Source organism: Schistocerca nitens, chromosome 2 (genome assembly GCF_023898315.1).
Source record: "Schistocerca nitens isolate TAMUIC-IGC-003100 chromosome 2, iqSchNite1.1, whole genome shotgun sequence".
In the NCBI taxonomy this organism is placed as follows: Eukaryota; Metazoa; Arthropoda; class Insecta; order Orthoptera; family Acrididae; genus Schistocerca; species Schistocerca nitens.
The window spans coordinates 170,179,387-170,193,663 of record NC_064615.1 but is presented as its reverse complement, the minus strand read 5'-3'; the positions used below and the strand labels follow the sequence as shown (position 1 = coordinate 170,193,663).

Here is a 14,277-nt window from a genome sequence, read left to right as displayed (position 1 = left end):
CGCGAAAGGCAAAGGTTCCGAGTTCGAGTCTCGGTCGGGCACACAGTTTTAATCTGCCAGGAAGTTTCATATCAGCGCACACTCCGCTGCAGAGTGAAAATCTCATTCTGGAAACATCCCCCAGGCTGTGGCTAAGCTATGTCTCCACCATATCCTTTCTTTCAGGAGTGCTAGTTCTGCAAGGTTCGCAGGAGAGCTTCTGTAAAGTTTGGAAGGTAGAGGACGAGGTACTGACAGAAGTAAAGCTGTGAGTACCGGGCGTGAGTCGTGCTTCGATAGCTCAGTTGGTAGAGCACTTGCCCGCGAAAGGCAAAGGTCCCGAGTTCGAGTCTCGGTCGGGCACACAGTTTTAATCCGCCAGGAAGTTTCATATCAGCGCACACTCGCTGCAGAGTGAAAATCTCATTCTGGAAACATCCCCCAGGCTGTGGCTAAGCCATGTCTCCGCCATATCCTTTCTTTCAGGAGTGCTAGTTCTGCAAGGTTCGCAGGAGAGCTTCTGTAAAGTTTGGAAGGTAGGAGACGAGGTACTGGCAGAAGTAAAGCTCTGAGTACCGGGCGTGAGTCGTGCTTCAGTAGCTCAGTTGGTAGAGCACTTGCCCGCGAAAGGCAAAGGTCCAGAGTTCGAGTCTCGGTCGGGCACACAGTTTTAATCTGCCAGGAAGTTTCTGAAAAACCTTGTCTGTGAAACCCTGTTATATTTCTGGACGACCTAGAAGTCACGGATATTGCGGCAGCATGACATCTTTGAGATACATCAGGTATCTTTGAAAGTGTGGGTCGTTCAATGCTGTGTAGATGACAGGCGTGTCTCGATGCATCCGGACTAAACTTCGATCATCTCTTGTAGTGGGCGTCCATTTGTAGCATGTAATTAAATAACTGCAGGGCCATTTAGTAGCCCAGGATGGCCCTTGCGATCCCTGGTCCCTGTGTGATTGCTTACCTTGCTGTATGTACGGTGTGCCAGATCCGTTTGTATTCGCTGTTTTGAATCACCCGGTATAAATCTGTATGTACATGTAAATGTACATGCAGTACACGCCAATGTGTATTAGGTACTCCATATCCTGTTCCTGACTGCAGGAAAATTACTGTCGGTACGCGTAGGTACTTTTCCCAATTTTTCCTATTCCTTTCATGGCTACACGAGGTACATGACGGAACTGTCACACACTTTTACTCAACTATCGCTTCCGAAATATAAGCGTTCCAGTCGATGCTGCTTTTGGAAAGCTTCTCCGAGAAAACTGAACAACGTCAAAACATTCAAAAGTTTAATATTAACCTTAGAATATCACAGTACTGAATTCTTCCTGTTATTCATTGTACAGTAGACCATCCTTTGACTGAATTTCGAGGGACCGAAAAATAGGTATTTCAGCTTAACGAAGTCTCAATTAACGATGTTGAAAATAAAAAGCAGTCTCTGTTGCAAAATTTATGATTAATAGCGCATGTCGCGCTTATAGCGCATCACCAGATTAACAGCAAAACGTGACAATGTAATTATTACATAAAACTTCAGATACGCGAACCTATCTAATCGCCGGCCAGAGTGGCCGAGCGGTTCTAAGCGCTACAGTCTGGAACCTCGCGACCGCTACGGTCGCAGGTTCGAATCCTGCCTCCGGCATGGATGTGTGTGATGTCCTTAGGTTAGTTAGGTTTAAGTAGTTCTAAGTTCTAGGGGACTGATGACCTCAGATGTTAACTGGCATAGGGCTCTGAGCCATTTGTACCTATCTAATCTTTTAAATGGCAGAATAAGCTAATCGTGCGAGGACGCAAACATACCATAAAAAGGCAGCGGAGGCCGAACTAGTCAGAATTAAAAACCAAGGTGGTAGGTGCTTTAGTCATTATTAAAACCATGGAAAAATAATTGAAGCGAAAAGGCAATCATCAGACTGAAGATAAAAATTCTGAAACGACAAAAATGAAGACCAGGAACGACAAACCACGAAATACACGCGAAGCCGAGTATTCAGCATAACGTAAATAAATACAATTAGCAAGGACCAGTAGCAAACTGCGTAGACAGATGCAGGTTCAAGGGCAGATGTTTCACTACAACATGTACTGTAGACGATAATGCGGAGTAAATTGAGGTTAAAGCGGAAGTTGATGGGAGGCGCCGAGAGGTGGTGCTAGTAGTGAGCGTAAAATGAATTAAACGACTTATGTAGGCTGATGATATTAAAATAATAAAGTACACATCATTAAGTGATATAAAATCGAGACGTTAAGTAGTGAGCCTATAAGAATAGTTCCCACTGCAAAAAAAATAATTAAAAAAATGTGAGTTATAAAATGTGAGTTAGAATGAGAAAAATTTTGTGTAAGAAATAAACAAGAATGAAACGACAATTACAGTGGTCAATAACAAAATAGTAATCGAATGCGTAAATCTTCAAATAAAGGAATAAAATGGAATAGAAAAAAAAGAAAACGAAAATTATGAAAAAAGAATGAGGGAGGAAAGAAGGGGAGAGGGGAGGAGGGAGGGTGGGAAGAGAGAGAAAAGGTGGTAGTAGGAGGGGAAGAAGGGAAGCGAAAGAGGGTTTGGTGAGGATAGGAAAGGTAGGAGGGGATAGAAGGGAGGGGAAAGACGCTTTGGTATGACATAGGTACAGGGGATAGGCAAAATAATGTGAACACCTGTACCTGTACCTGTATCTGTGGTTTATTAATAAGGGGTTGGACCCCCATTTGTCCATAAATGAACTGCGATTCTTCTTGGAATACCGGCGTACAATTATTGTATAGGCACCAGTGGAGTGTTATGCCACTCTTCGATGAAAACCTCTTCTAACTCCTGCAGTGACGAGGGAGGCGGAAATCTGCTGATGAGTCTGTGCTCCAGTACCTTCCACAAGTGGTCGATAATGTTGAAGTCTGGGGGCTGTGTTGGCCAGGGAAGAAGCTACAGTTCAGTTGCATACTCCTCATACCACGATTCTATTGTCCTGGCTGTGTGATTTGGTGCATTATCGTTTTCAAATCTGGCATCATTGTTGGGGAACAACATTTGAGTCATGTGGTGCACTTGATCACCTAAAATGTTCATAGAATCGTTGGCTGTAACACGGCCTTTGAGAGTAAAGATGGGACCGGCAGAATACTATGATACGGCTACCCATACCACTACACTTCCATCTCCATGCTTAACGGTTGGAATCAAGCAATCAGGATTATAAGCTTCTTTGGCGTTCTCCAGACGCAAACCCGGCCCGATGTTAGAAATAACGAAAACATTGACTCGTAGGACCATCTGACGTGTTTCCACTGATCAGCCGTCCAGGATTTAAGCTCCTGACACCATGTTTTACGCTTCTTTACGTTGGTTGTCCACTAATGGTTTCGGTGAAGCAGCTAGTCCGTGAATATTCGCTGACATTGTCGATACATACGTGGTCTCGAAGATGGGTATTGAGCTCTACAGTAAGTTTAGTCGCCGTAAGTTGTCAGTGGTTTTGACACAATTCGTGTTAGCGCACGACGATCTCTGTCATTTAGTTTTCATTTACGCCCACTATTACGTTTACACGATGATGTATTTCCAAGTTTTGTGTAGGCTGTCATGCCTGTTGAAACAGTTGCTCTTGAAACAAACTTGGCTGTCTTGGTTGCTGATGCTCCAGCTAATCGGGCCCCCACAATCTGTCGTCTTTGGAACTCTGATATGTCTTTCATTGCACATCGACCTAGGCCCCTGAATGCACTACTCGTAAACAACCTGCAGTGAGGCCTAATTCGTAATGAACACGCACAGTCTAGCGCGACACGTGCCTTACCTGCGTTGTTGATCGTCAAATACAACCATCGCATTACTACCACTATTCACATTATTTTGCCTATCCCCTGAAGGTGGAAAGGAGGACGGGAAAAGGACTGGTTAGATTTTAAAAAAAGTTCAGGGGACAAACGTAAGTGAACACCAAAACACAGTGGTGGGAGCCAAGTACGTGAGAGAGACAAAAACAATCATGGAATAAATCTGAAAGTAAATCAAGAAAACTTTGGCAATGAGGACATCGTGGTATGATAGAGGATTTGATTTTTACTGACCAATTAGTCATTAAGTTTTAAGTGACCCGATGATCTAAGATGTTTCGTTACTTCGAAGTTCTCCAACACAGTTAACTTTTTCCCTTTAGGGGGTCTATGTAGAATGGAGCAATTTGTAAAGTTGCTGTCTTCGTGTTTAGTTGTAAAAATATGGGCTGTTGAGTTCACTTTTTCTCTTCTTGAGGGTACCAGCCAATGAGGATGATCTGTTTTCACCAACTCTAAGAAAAAAATATGTATATGTATAACAGTATTTCTGATATTTGTTTAATAAGAGAGGATATGTACATGTTGTTCAAATGGTTGCGATAATTTGTTTTCACACATTTCGTGGAGCAGTACTGTACCCATTTACGTACTGCGTCAGGAAATACAACTAACGATAATCTAAAGGAACACTTTAATGTACCCTTCTTAAACGCACTAAGTTGTAATGAGAATACACGTCATAGTCAACAGCAATTCTAATCCTTTCCACACTTTTAATCTCATACCATCATTTGAAAAATGCATGAAATGTTGTTTTTCGGACTTTTGTTAGTAATTTATGGAACTGTTTGTAGATACCATACCCAGAAGAGCCTGAAATGGCATGGAGACATCGTAAGTGGCAGCAAATCTCGCAGGCACAGCAACTGCAGTGCAGCTGCAACTCCAGCGCGGGTTGGCATTATTATATCTTCATGTGCCTCCTCAGAATATGACAGTAAAGCACTGTCATTCTGTTCCGCATTATCAGTAGAACTGGTGACTGGTTCTTTAGCAGCACAGATGTTGTTTTCTGCCTGCGTACACCGTTACATACTCGCGCTACAAGAGCGCACCAAACTGGGGTAAGCCTGTAGGAGAGCAGTATCACGGGGTACAGCTGTAACCACATTTGTAAGTTCAGATGTTGGGTCATAGGATTCCTCTTCATTTTCCGCGGCGTTATCAGTTGCTGTCCAGGCCTTCTTAAAACAGTTAGGTATAGTCTCTAATACAACTTCATCCCAAGCAACAGATATACTGCAGATAGCCTACTGTACGTTCCAATGTAGAACTGTCTCTTTTAGTTCGATTTGTCTCATGGCAGCCTTAACCAGTCGGCGTCTGTAATTACGCTTCATTGAAGCGATTATTCCTTGATCCATTGGCTGAAAACGGCTCATGGTTTCAAACGACTGTGTTTGCAAGTCTCAAATCATCAAACGGACGTGTCGAGCAGTGTTTCGGAGTTAGCAAAACATTTGTCTTCCTCGCAGCCATTTGTAGATGAACCTTCAAGGGCCAGCTGCGTAACAGAGATTTGGTCATCCAGTGTTTATTGTTATTCCTGTAGTAGCGTGGCAGATTGAACAGACTGACATTTCTAAAACAACGTCGATTTATGTATTTTCCAATCACGAATGATTTGAGCTTCTCAGAACCATCTGAACTGCAAGACAAGATCATCATGATCATCTAAATCTACATCTACATTCATACTCCGCAAGCCACCTGACGGTGTGTGGCGGAGGGTACCTTGAGTACCTCTATCGGTTCTCCCTTCTATTCCAGTCTCGTATTGTTCGTGGAACGAAGGATTGTCGGTATGCTTCTGTGTTGGCTATAATCTCTCTGATTTTATCCTCATGGTCTCTTCGCGAGATATACGTAGGAGGGAGCAATATACGGCTTGACTCCTCGGTGAAGGTATGTTCTCGAAACTTCAACAAAAGCACGTACCGAGCTACTGAGCGTCTCTCCTGCAGAGTCTTCCACTGGAGTTTATCTATCATCTCCGTAACGCTTTCGCGATTACTAAATGATCATGTAACGAAGCGCGCTGCTCTCCGGTGGATCTTCTCTATCTCTTCTATCAACCCAATCTGGTACGGATCCCACACTGCTGAGCAGTATTGAAGCAGTGGGCGAATAAGCGTACTGTAACCTACTTCCTTTGTTTTCGGATTGCATTTCCTTAGGATTCTTGCAATGAATTTCAGTCTGGCATGTGCTTTACCGACGATCAACTTTATATGATCAATCCATTTTAAATCACTCCTAATGCGTACACCCAGATAATTTATGGAATTAACTGCTTCCAGTTGCTGACCTGCTATATTGTAGCTAAATGATATGGGATCTTTCTTTCTATGTATTCGCAGCACATTACACTTGTCTACATTGAGATTCAATTGCCATTCCCTGCACCATGCGTCAATTCGCTGCAGATCCTCCTGCATTTCAGTACAATTTTCCATTGTTACAACCTCTCGATATACCACAGCATCATTCGCAAAAAGCCTCAGTGAACTTCCGATATCATCCACAAGGTCATTTATGTATATTGTGAATAGCAACGGTCCTACGACACTCCCCTGCGGCACACCTGAAATCACTCTTACTTCGGAAGACTTCTCTCCATGGAGAATGACATGCTGCGTTCTGTTATCAAGGAACTCTTCAATCCAATGACAAAATTGCTCTGATAGTCAATATGCTCTTACTTTGTCCATTAAACGGCTGTGGGGAACTGTATCGAACGCCTTGAGGAAGTCAAGAAACACGGAATCTACCTGGGAACCCGTGTCTATGGCCCTCTGAGTCTCGTGGACGAATAGCGCGAGCTGGGTTTCACACGATCGTCTTTTTCGAAACCCATGCTGATTCCCACAGAGTAGATTTCTAGTCTCCAGAAAAGTCATTATACTCGAATATAATACGTGTTCCAAAACTCTACAACTGATAGACGTTAGAGATATAGGTCTATAGTTCTGCACATCTGTTCGACGTCCCCTCTTGAAAACGGGGATGACCTGTGCCCTTTTCCAATCCTTTGGAAATCTACGCTCTTCTAGAGACCTACGGTACACCGCTGCAAGAAGGGGGGCAAGTTCCTTCGCATACTCTCTGGAAAATCGAACTGGTATCCCATCTGGTCCAATGGCCTTTCCTGTTTTGAGCGATTTTAATTGTTTCTCTATCCCTCTGCCGTCACTCTCTCCTTGCTCCGTCTTCCTCTATGACATTTCTCGCCTTGGACATGTAGTATTTTTCAAGTATCAAGTTGTAGAAAACGCCGGCTTATCCATATTAAGCACATATCTTGCATGACACAAATCAGAGAGCTTCCACTGAAGTTCCCGCGCCCACCCATTGCCATTTTCCTCGTTTGCTCTATGTGTTTCCCGCAGATACTGAAAAAAAAATTGATTTTATGCCTCTTCTGAGAACGTTATTGTCAGCCATCAGAACACACACCCCTGAAATTCCCTTTTTATGGGCGATTTCACGAGCATTTTATTAAAGCATGGGGCTGTACAACGGAATTTTCTGCGTGCTCACGTGTTGTAACCATTCAATCACTACACGTTTGGTTGAAATTTCTCATATTGCGAAATTAGAAGGAGGGGTCTGTTGTACTTGTTAAAAAACATTCAGTAAACAAGACAGCATAAATTCCTATTTATTATTAACATATGGCTTCGACAGATATAGCTGTTTTAGTAAAAATGTTTATTACTAAAGGCGTTGATTGTGAGTTAGAGCTTCATGCCACGCTGTCATTATGGTGGATAAAAGGTGGCACTTCACTATGTTTTGTGATGTTTCAGAATTAATCATCGTCTGTGAGCGGTACGTGTACGGACACGGCCTTGAGCACAACCTGCTGTTTAACTGCAAATGTTGTGTTTCTGACAAACATTTGTATGCGGTGCTATATACATTATCCACCATAATGACAACGTGGCATTAGGCTCTAACTCACGATGAACACGTTCATTAGTTCTGAAGACCAAAGAACGACCGATACATCTGTCAAAAGCGTTTCTCTAAAATAAAGACGATTTCATACGATCTTGGCTACTGAAAGGTTTTTATCTTCGTTTTCAGTTGGCCTCGTGTGCTTGCAATTGTTGCTAAATCAACAGCTTGCCAGCCTCGTCTTAATTTTATGACTTAAACATATTATCGATAAGAGAGTAACTTTAGGATCTGACGGTGTTTTGTAACCTGTGTTTCAATTTGTAAATCTAATTATCCGAAATTCGATTGAAGTGGTAAATTTTCTGATGTAATACGACAGCTACTGTGGGTTAACCGAGTTTTTATGGTGCTGCTGGACTGACTGCAACGCTAGCTCGTTCTTCTTTTTCTTGCAGTCATCCACAGCACACCGTTAGTGAACAAGATCTTGTCCCCTAACATCTTAAGGGTACTGGTTTGTGAACAGAGGAGATTTCAAATTCTGCTATTTCTAAGTAGTGCTGCTCAAAGAATAAGAGTTGGAAGCCCACGTAATGCTTACTGTTTTCCAACGGATCTTTTGGGAAGTATTTGATGTATGAACAACAGCTTTTGGTCTCACACTTAATTATGTACAGCATAGGTACACATATCTAGAAAGCTTTTTATACTGGAAGTTCTTTACACTGTTATGTTTAAAGAAACTTTTAAGAAAAATGTTGCTTTCACAAATTTGGATCAGGACATTTTTAATAATCATTATCAAAAATTTCAGTACTGACTCATGAGTTTTGTTTTAAAAATGGCTTTAATTTTCATGTTTGACTCATGACAGTAGTCTTCGTTTTAGATAAGTTTAATAGTTTTAACCGCTGTATACCAGAACATCAAAAAAGTGAACGTCCGAGAAATTCAAGATAAAGCTACCCTACATAGCACTAATGTATCCCAGATCCATGTCCCTCCTGTATCTAGTGTTGTTCTCCCTCCCCTTTCTTTTTCAGACTTAATCTTATTAATGCTTCTGCGGTGACTTCCAGCACTGCTTTCTCCGCTTCGAAGAGTCTACTGCAGCCAATGTCATTTAAAGATCTTTGTTTATTTAGTCCACCTGGGACTACCACCAATACAGTAACCTTAAATCTTGACTCTGCACCATTATTGAAACATAGCAGAGCACATCCTACCGGAACATATTTTAGTATGCGTTCCCACGTACAATTGTTAACACTCTTATTTGGGTTTTGAGTACTACCGTATAATTAATTCCCTAATACTCTTGTCACTACGGCATTCGAGCCGAAAATGTCATAAAAAACAAACAAATGAGAATAAAATTTCGTTTTCAACTGAAGTGTCTGCGTCACATGGGTGCGTCGTCATATGTGCAGACACTTTTAAATTCCTCTAATTTCGGGTATAATTTCCTCGAAGTAAACTTTTTTATTCCTCAGGAAACTACGAAGAATTTTTAAGACAAAGATTTAAAAAAAATTGTTTTTGACATTTATCATTTCCTTGAGGAAGTTAGCAGTCCTATCATGCTTTCCTCTGGAGCGTCTGACGTTATGTGGCCACAAGGAATTAATTATGCAGTATATTAGCATATCTGTTACCTTCGTCGTGTATTTTGTTGATAAACGTATTGCGTTTCGTGAAAAAAGTACTGGTGCAAGACCGGGATTGCAAGGCTACCAGTGGCCAACAGTTCCATTACGCTTTATTTTGCAAGCGCGTTCTACATATCAAAATCTGTTTCGTTTCTGTGGTTTCGCTGACCTTCTACCGGCAAAAAAGGGCAATAAAAGTCACCAGGAAAATACGGTACTATAAATTATCGGTAAAATGAGTTGTGCGCACGTTCGTTATAAATTACCTTGACAGTAACAAATGGTCAGCAAGCGATGACGCATGAAATAAATGATTTTCGATTCCGGCCATCATGTTCAGTCACCGCAGGAGAGATGTACGTTCTCTCTGGGGCAGAGTATTGTGTATATTAACCATTGTGAGAAGTTTATTTACATAACAGTGTTGTTATTCCGAAAAAAGGGAAATTATAGCATGGACGCAGCTTTATTTGCAAAGTGCGGCACATAATAAAAAGTTCGGCTTCCCTCCGGTAGATGGATCCTGCAACAGATACTGACATGTAGCGCTCGTTGCGGCAGCGCGTTGAACTAGCTGCTGCTTCTCGCCGAACCGAATAAAGATCTGCTTAAAAAAATAACAAAAGAAGGAAATATTGGGGCAGGAATGCGGCAATCGCTCAAAACGACGAGATGAAAAATTCCTGACATCCTCGTATTTAAAAGTGAACAATCTGGAAAAATTCTATAATGACATATTGCTTACCTGCATACTCCTATAATTGAATTATACAAATGTTTAGCATTCTGTATTTTCAAAATTTACCTAACTGAAACACCATGTTATTTGTTGTATAGCAGACCAAAATTACTTAAATATAAGCGTCTATTGCGGATATTACCACAATTATCCAGTTTTTCCTAATAACGTGAAGTGAGTCGCATTTTGGAATTTATTTAACCATTCGTGTTCTCTTTCAGAAAAACTGTGCTTTTTCATAATTTTAACGTCTACTTCATGGTAACAGTTTAACGAAATTTGTTCTTGACAGAAAGCTAAACTAAGTTATACTGAGTAACAATCAAACTGATTTAAAGTTTGTAATTCGCGCTTGCGAGATGTTATCGTTTGCAACACGATGTATGTTCTGCGCATTGTACTGTTAATCTAGCTCTGTATTAAATTACAACGCTAAACTCAGTTATCATTTCACATTGGCTGTAATACTAATGGAAACAATCAACACTGTTTTAGCTGTTACTTACGGTTTTAGGTGAGATGTATTTGGCGCATGACTGAACACACTATACGTTAGCTACGACAGCTGTTCAGTCATAGGAAACTCATATTTATTTCCAAGTTTAGCGCTGAAACTCATCAGTGTGCTCGATGTACTAGTACCCTAAACTCTACAATAATAACGAAAAATATCACACAGTAAGATATTTTTCCACTAGATGAAACTGCTACGTACAACAGTCAAGAGGAGACAATAGTAATGGAAGGGCACGAGAAAATAACTAGAATTAAAAAGAATTGAAGGCAGTGTTTCTCCTCTACTGTGCACTCCGTAATCAAAGAGACAATGAAGAAATTAAAAGAAAGGTTTGTAAGTGGGTTCAGAACCAACCAAAGAAAGACGTACTGAGGAGCAGAAAATTTTAGCTTTTAATTTATTTGTTTTGTGCTCTTACTAGCCACATTTTTTTTTTAAATTCAATACAATGCTTTGCATTTGGAACAAGTTTTGCTTATAAACAAATGTATTTTATTACTTGCATATGAAAATAAAAAGTACTGAAATAATTCGAAATTAACTATTTGATAACTCATAAACTGTGTAATGTAATCTTGATGCTGATGGCTGTGGATTGGAGGATACGAACGGAATGGTTTTATCGACTGCTGTTGGTATGGCGTTGTGTTGCATCTTGTGTATTTAGGAAATGAATGTTGCACTGCTTATGTAGTATTCTCTTTGCATGGCAGAGGTGGTACTTCGGACTTTGTCACGCAGAAATTTGGAACCTCGGAAGTATAATAAGGGGATTTGCTATGGCGTCACAAATTTGAAGCCGATATCTGCCATGTGAGTTGCCCAAATTATAATTTCTGGTGGTTTTGAGAAAAAAATGCCCGCTTCCATCATTTATGGGTGCACAAATTGTCCTGACTGCAGCGCAAATTGTAAATGAATTGTACTTGTTTAGTAAGTGGACTCATTCAAACGATGTTTCCTTGCCTATACATAAGTTGTTGTTGCACTGTTTACTTTTACGGTGGTGATTCTATTTCTGTCATTTGGTTTAAGATTTACTCTTAGTCCAACTCGAAAATGTCTCAGAGAAAACTCTTGGAGAATGAAAGATTGAAAACCGTTCAAACATAGGACATTACGTTCTCAGCATTTTTGGCAAAAGGACACAGAAAGAAATATTTTGTCAGTCCATGTCAAGGAAAATGCTGGGTCACGAAAATAGCCTTCTACCGTCACATTCTTCTCTTCCTCGTTATTTGGAACGTATAACAAAACGGAAGTTAGATCAACGAGACCAAATGCGTCGTTTTACTGGATCAGATATGCATTTAAGACCAAGAAACTATTAAAAATGTCTTCCTGCAACAGTGCTATTCACGAAAGCACTCTACAGTTATTGTTTAAAACAACCGCTTATGCACACCAACAGAAATTAAGAACAAGAAACGTTTTTAAACTGTAGTCTGTTAACGTTTTGGGGCATCAAATATGGAGGCGCCGCTTTAAAGCAACGCACAGCGTTAGCCCTTTGGGCATTCTCCCCTTATTGTTCCTTCATGTTTGAAACGCAGAAATCGAAAGGAAAACCTCTGACAAGCAGTGATAATGTTTAATAGTGTAACCAAGTAACTGACGCCAAAACTTTATCAAGGGCCCAACACAGGTAATTACACTGTCGACAAGGTAAGGTGTTCCGAATATTTCAGCTGCCCTCCACGAAACCTCTCCCCACCCCATTTCCCCTCTAGGAACATCTACATCAAGATTACCTGTAGTTTGTGTGTTATCAAATATTTAATTTCAAATAATTACAGTAATTTCTGTTTCAATTTTGCGTGCTGGTGATTAGCGAAACAAGTTTAAACGTGTACCAACGTATTAAAAAAATAATAATGTGACTGATATCATTACAAAATAAACAATTTACTGTTACAATTCAGTACGTAATGATTGGAAAGTTGCACAGGACATACAGATACCCATGAAAGGAAATAGGAATAATCCGCTGAAGTACACAACCATATTACTAAAGTCGATTTGTAGCAGGATTTTCAAACATATACTGTGTCTGAACATTATGAATTACCAAGAAGAAAACAATTTATTGACAAATAGACAGCACGGAATCAGAAAATATTGTGCTTTTAAACACAACTGGCTCTTTATTCACACGATGTAATGAGTGTGATCGACATGGGATGTCAAACTGATTACATACTTTTTAAATGTCCTGAAGCCTTTTCATACCGTCCTTCACAACGGACTTAAAATCAAATTGTTTTCCTGTGGAGTATCGAGTGAGCCGTGAGACTGGATTCGTGAGTTCCTCTCAGAAAGGTCACAGTTCCTAGAGGCTGACGGGAAGTCATACTGTAAAACGTTATATCTAGCGCTCCCCAAGGCCCTCTGCTGCTCCTGATATAACTAATCGACATAGGAGACAATCTGAGCAACTCTCTTAGACTGCTTACCGATAGCGCTGTCGTTTACCTTCTTGTAAAGTAATCAGATAGTCAAAATCAACTGCAAAATGATTTAGACAACACATTCGCATTGTGCGAAACGTGGTAGTTGACTCTAAACAATGAAAAGTGTGGAGTCATCCACGTGAGTACTGTTGTTGATGTTGTGGTCTTCAGTCCAGAGACTGGTTTGATGCAGCCATGCTACTCTATCCAGTGGAAGCTTCTTCATCTCCCAGTACCTATTGCAACCTACATCCTTCTGAATCTGTTTAGTGGACTCATCCGTTGGTCTCCCTCTACGATTTTTACCCCCCACCCTGCCCTACACTACTAAATTGGTGATCCCTTGATGCCTCATAACGTGTCCTACCAACCGATCCTTTCTTCTAGCCACGTTGTGCCACAAATTTCTCTTCTCTCCAATTCTATTCAATACCTCCTCATTAGTTATGTGATCTACCCATCTAATCTTCAGTATTCTTCTGTAGCACCAGATTCCGAAAGCTTCTGTTCCCTTTTTGTCTAATCTATTTATCGTCCACGTTCCACTTCCATACATGGCTACACTTCATACAAATACTTTCAGAAACGTCTTCCTGACATTTCTATCTAAACTCGATGTTAACAAATTTCTCTTCTTCAAAAACGCTTTCCTCGCCATTGCCAGTCTACATTTTATATCCTCTCTACGTCGACCATCATCAGTTATGTTGCTCCCCAAATAGCAAAACTCCTTTTCTATTTTAAGTATCTCATTTCCTAATCTAATTCCGGCAGCATCACCCGATTTAATTTGATTACATTCCATTATCCTCGTTTAGCTTTTGTTGATGTTCATCTTATATCCTCCTTTCAAGACATTGTCCACTCTTCAACTGCTCTTTAAAGTCCTTTGCTGTCACTGATAGAGTTATAATGTCATCGGCGAACCACAAGGTTTTTATTTCTTCTCCATGGATTTTAATAACTACTCCATATTTTTCTTTTGTTTCTTTTACTGCTTGCTCGATATACAGATTGAATAACATCGGGGAGAGGCTACAACCCTGTCTCACTCCCTTCCCAGCCACTGCTTCCCTTTCATGCCCCTCGACTATAATAACTGCCATTGGTTTCTGTACAAATTGTAAATAGCCTTTCAGTATTTCACCCCTGACACCTTCAGAATTTGAAAGAGAGTAT

General features: G+C 40.6%; 1 non-coding gene across 1 annotated transcript; it reads left to right on the top strand.

Annotated features, from left to right (window-relative positions):
- Positions 1-268: 268 nt before the first annotated feature.
- On the top strand, positions 269-343 carry Trnas-cga (transfer RNA serine (anticodon CGA)). Its single transcript has one exon. It is a non-coding gene; the product is annotated as a tRNA-Ser (tRNA).
- The last annotated feature ends 13,934 nt before the right edge of the window (positions 344-14,277 follow it).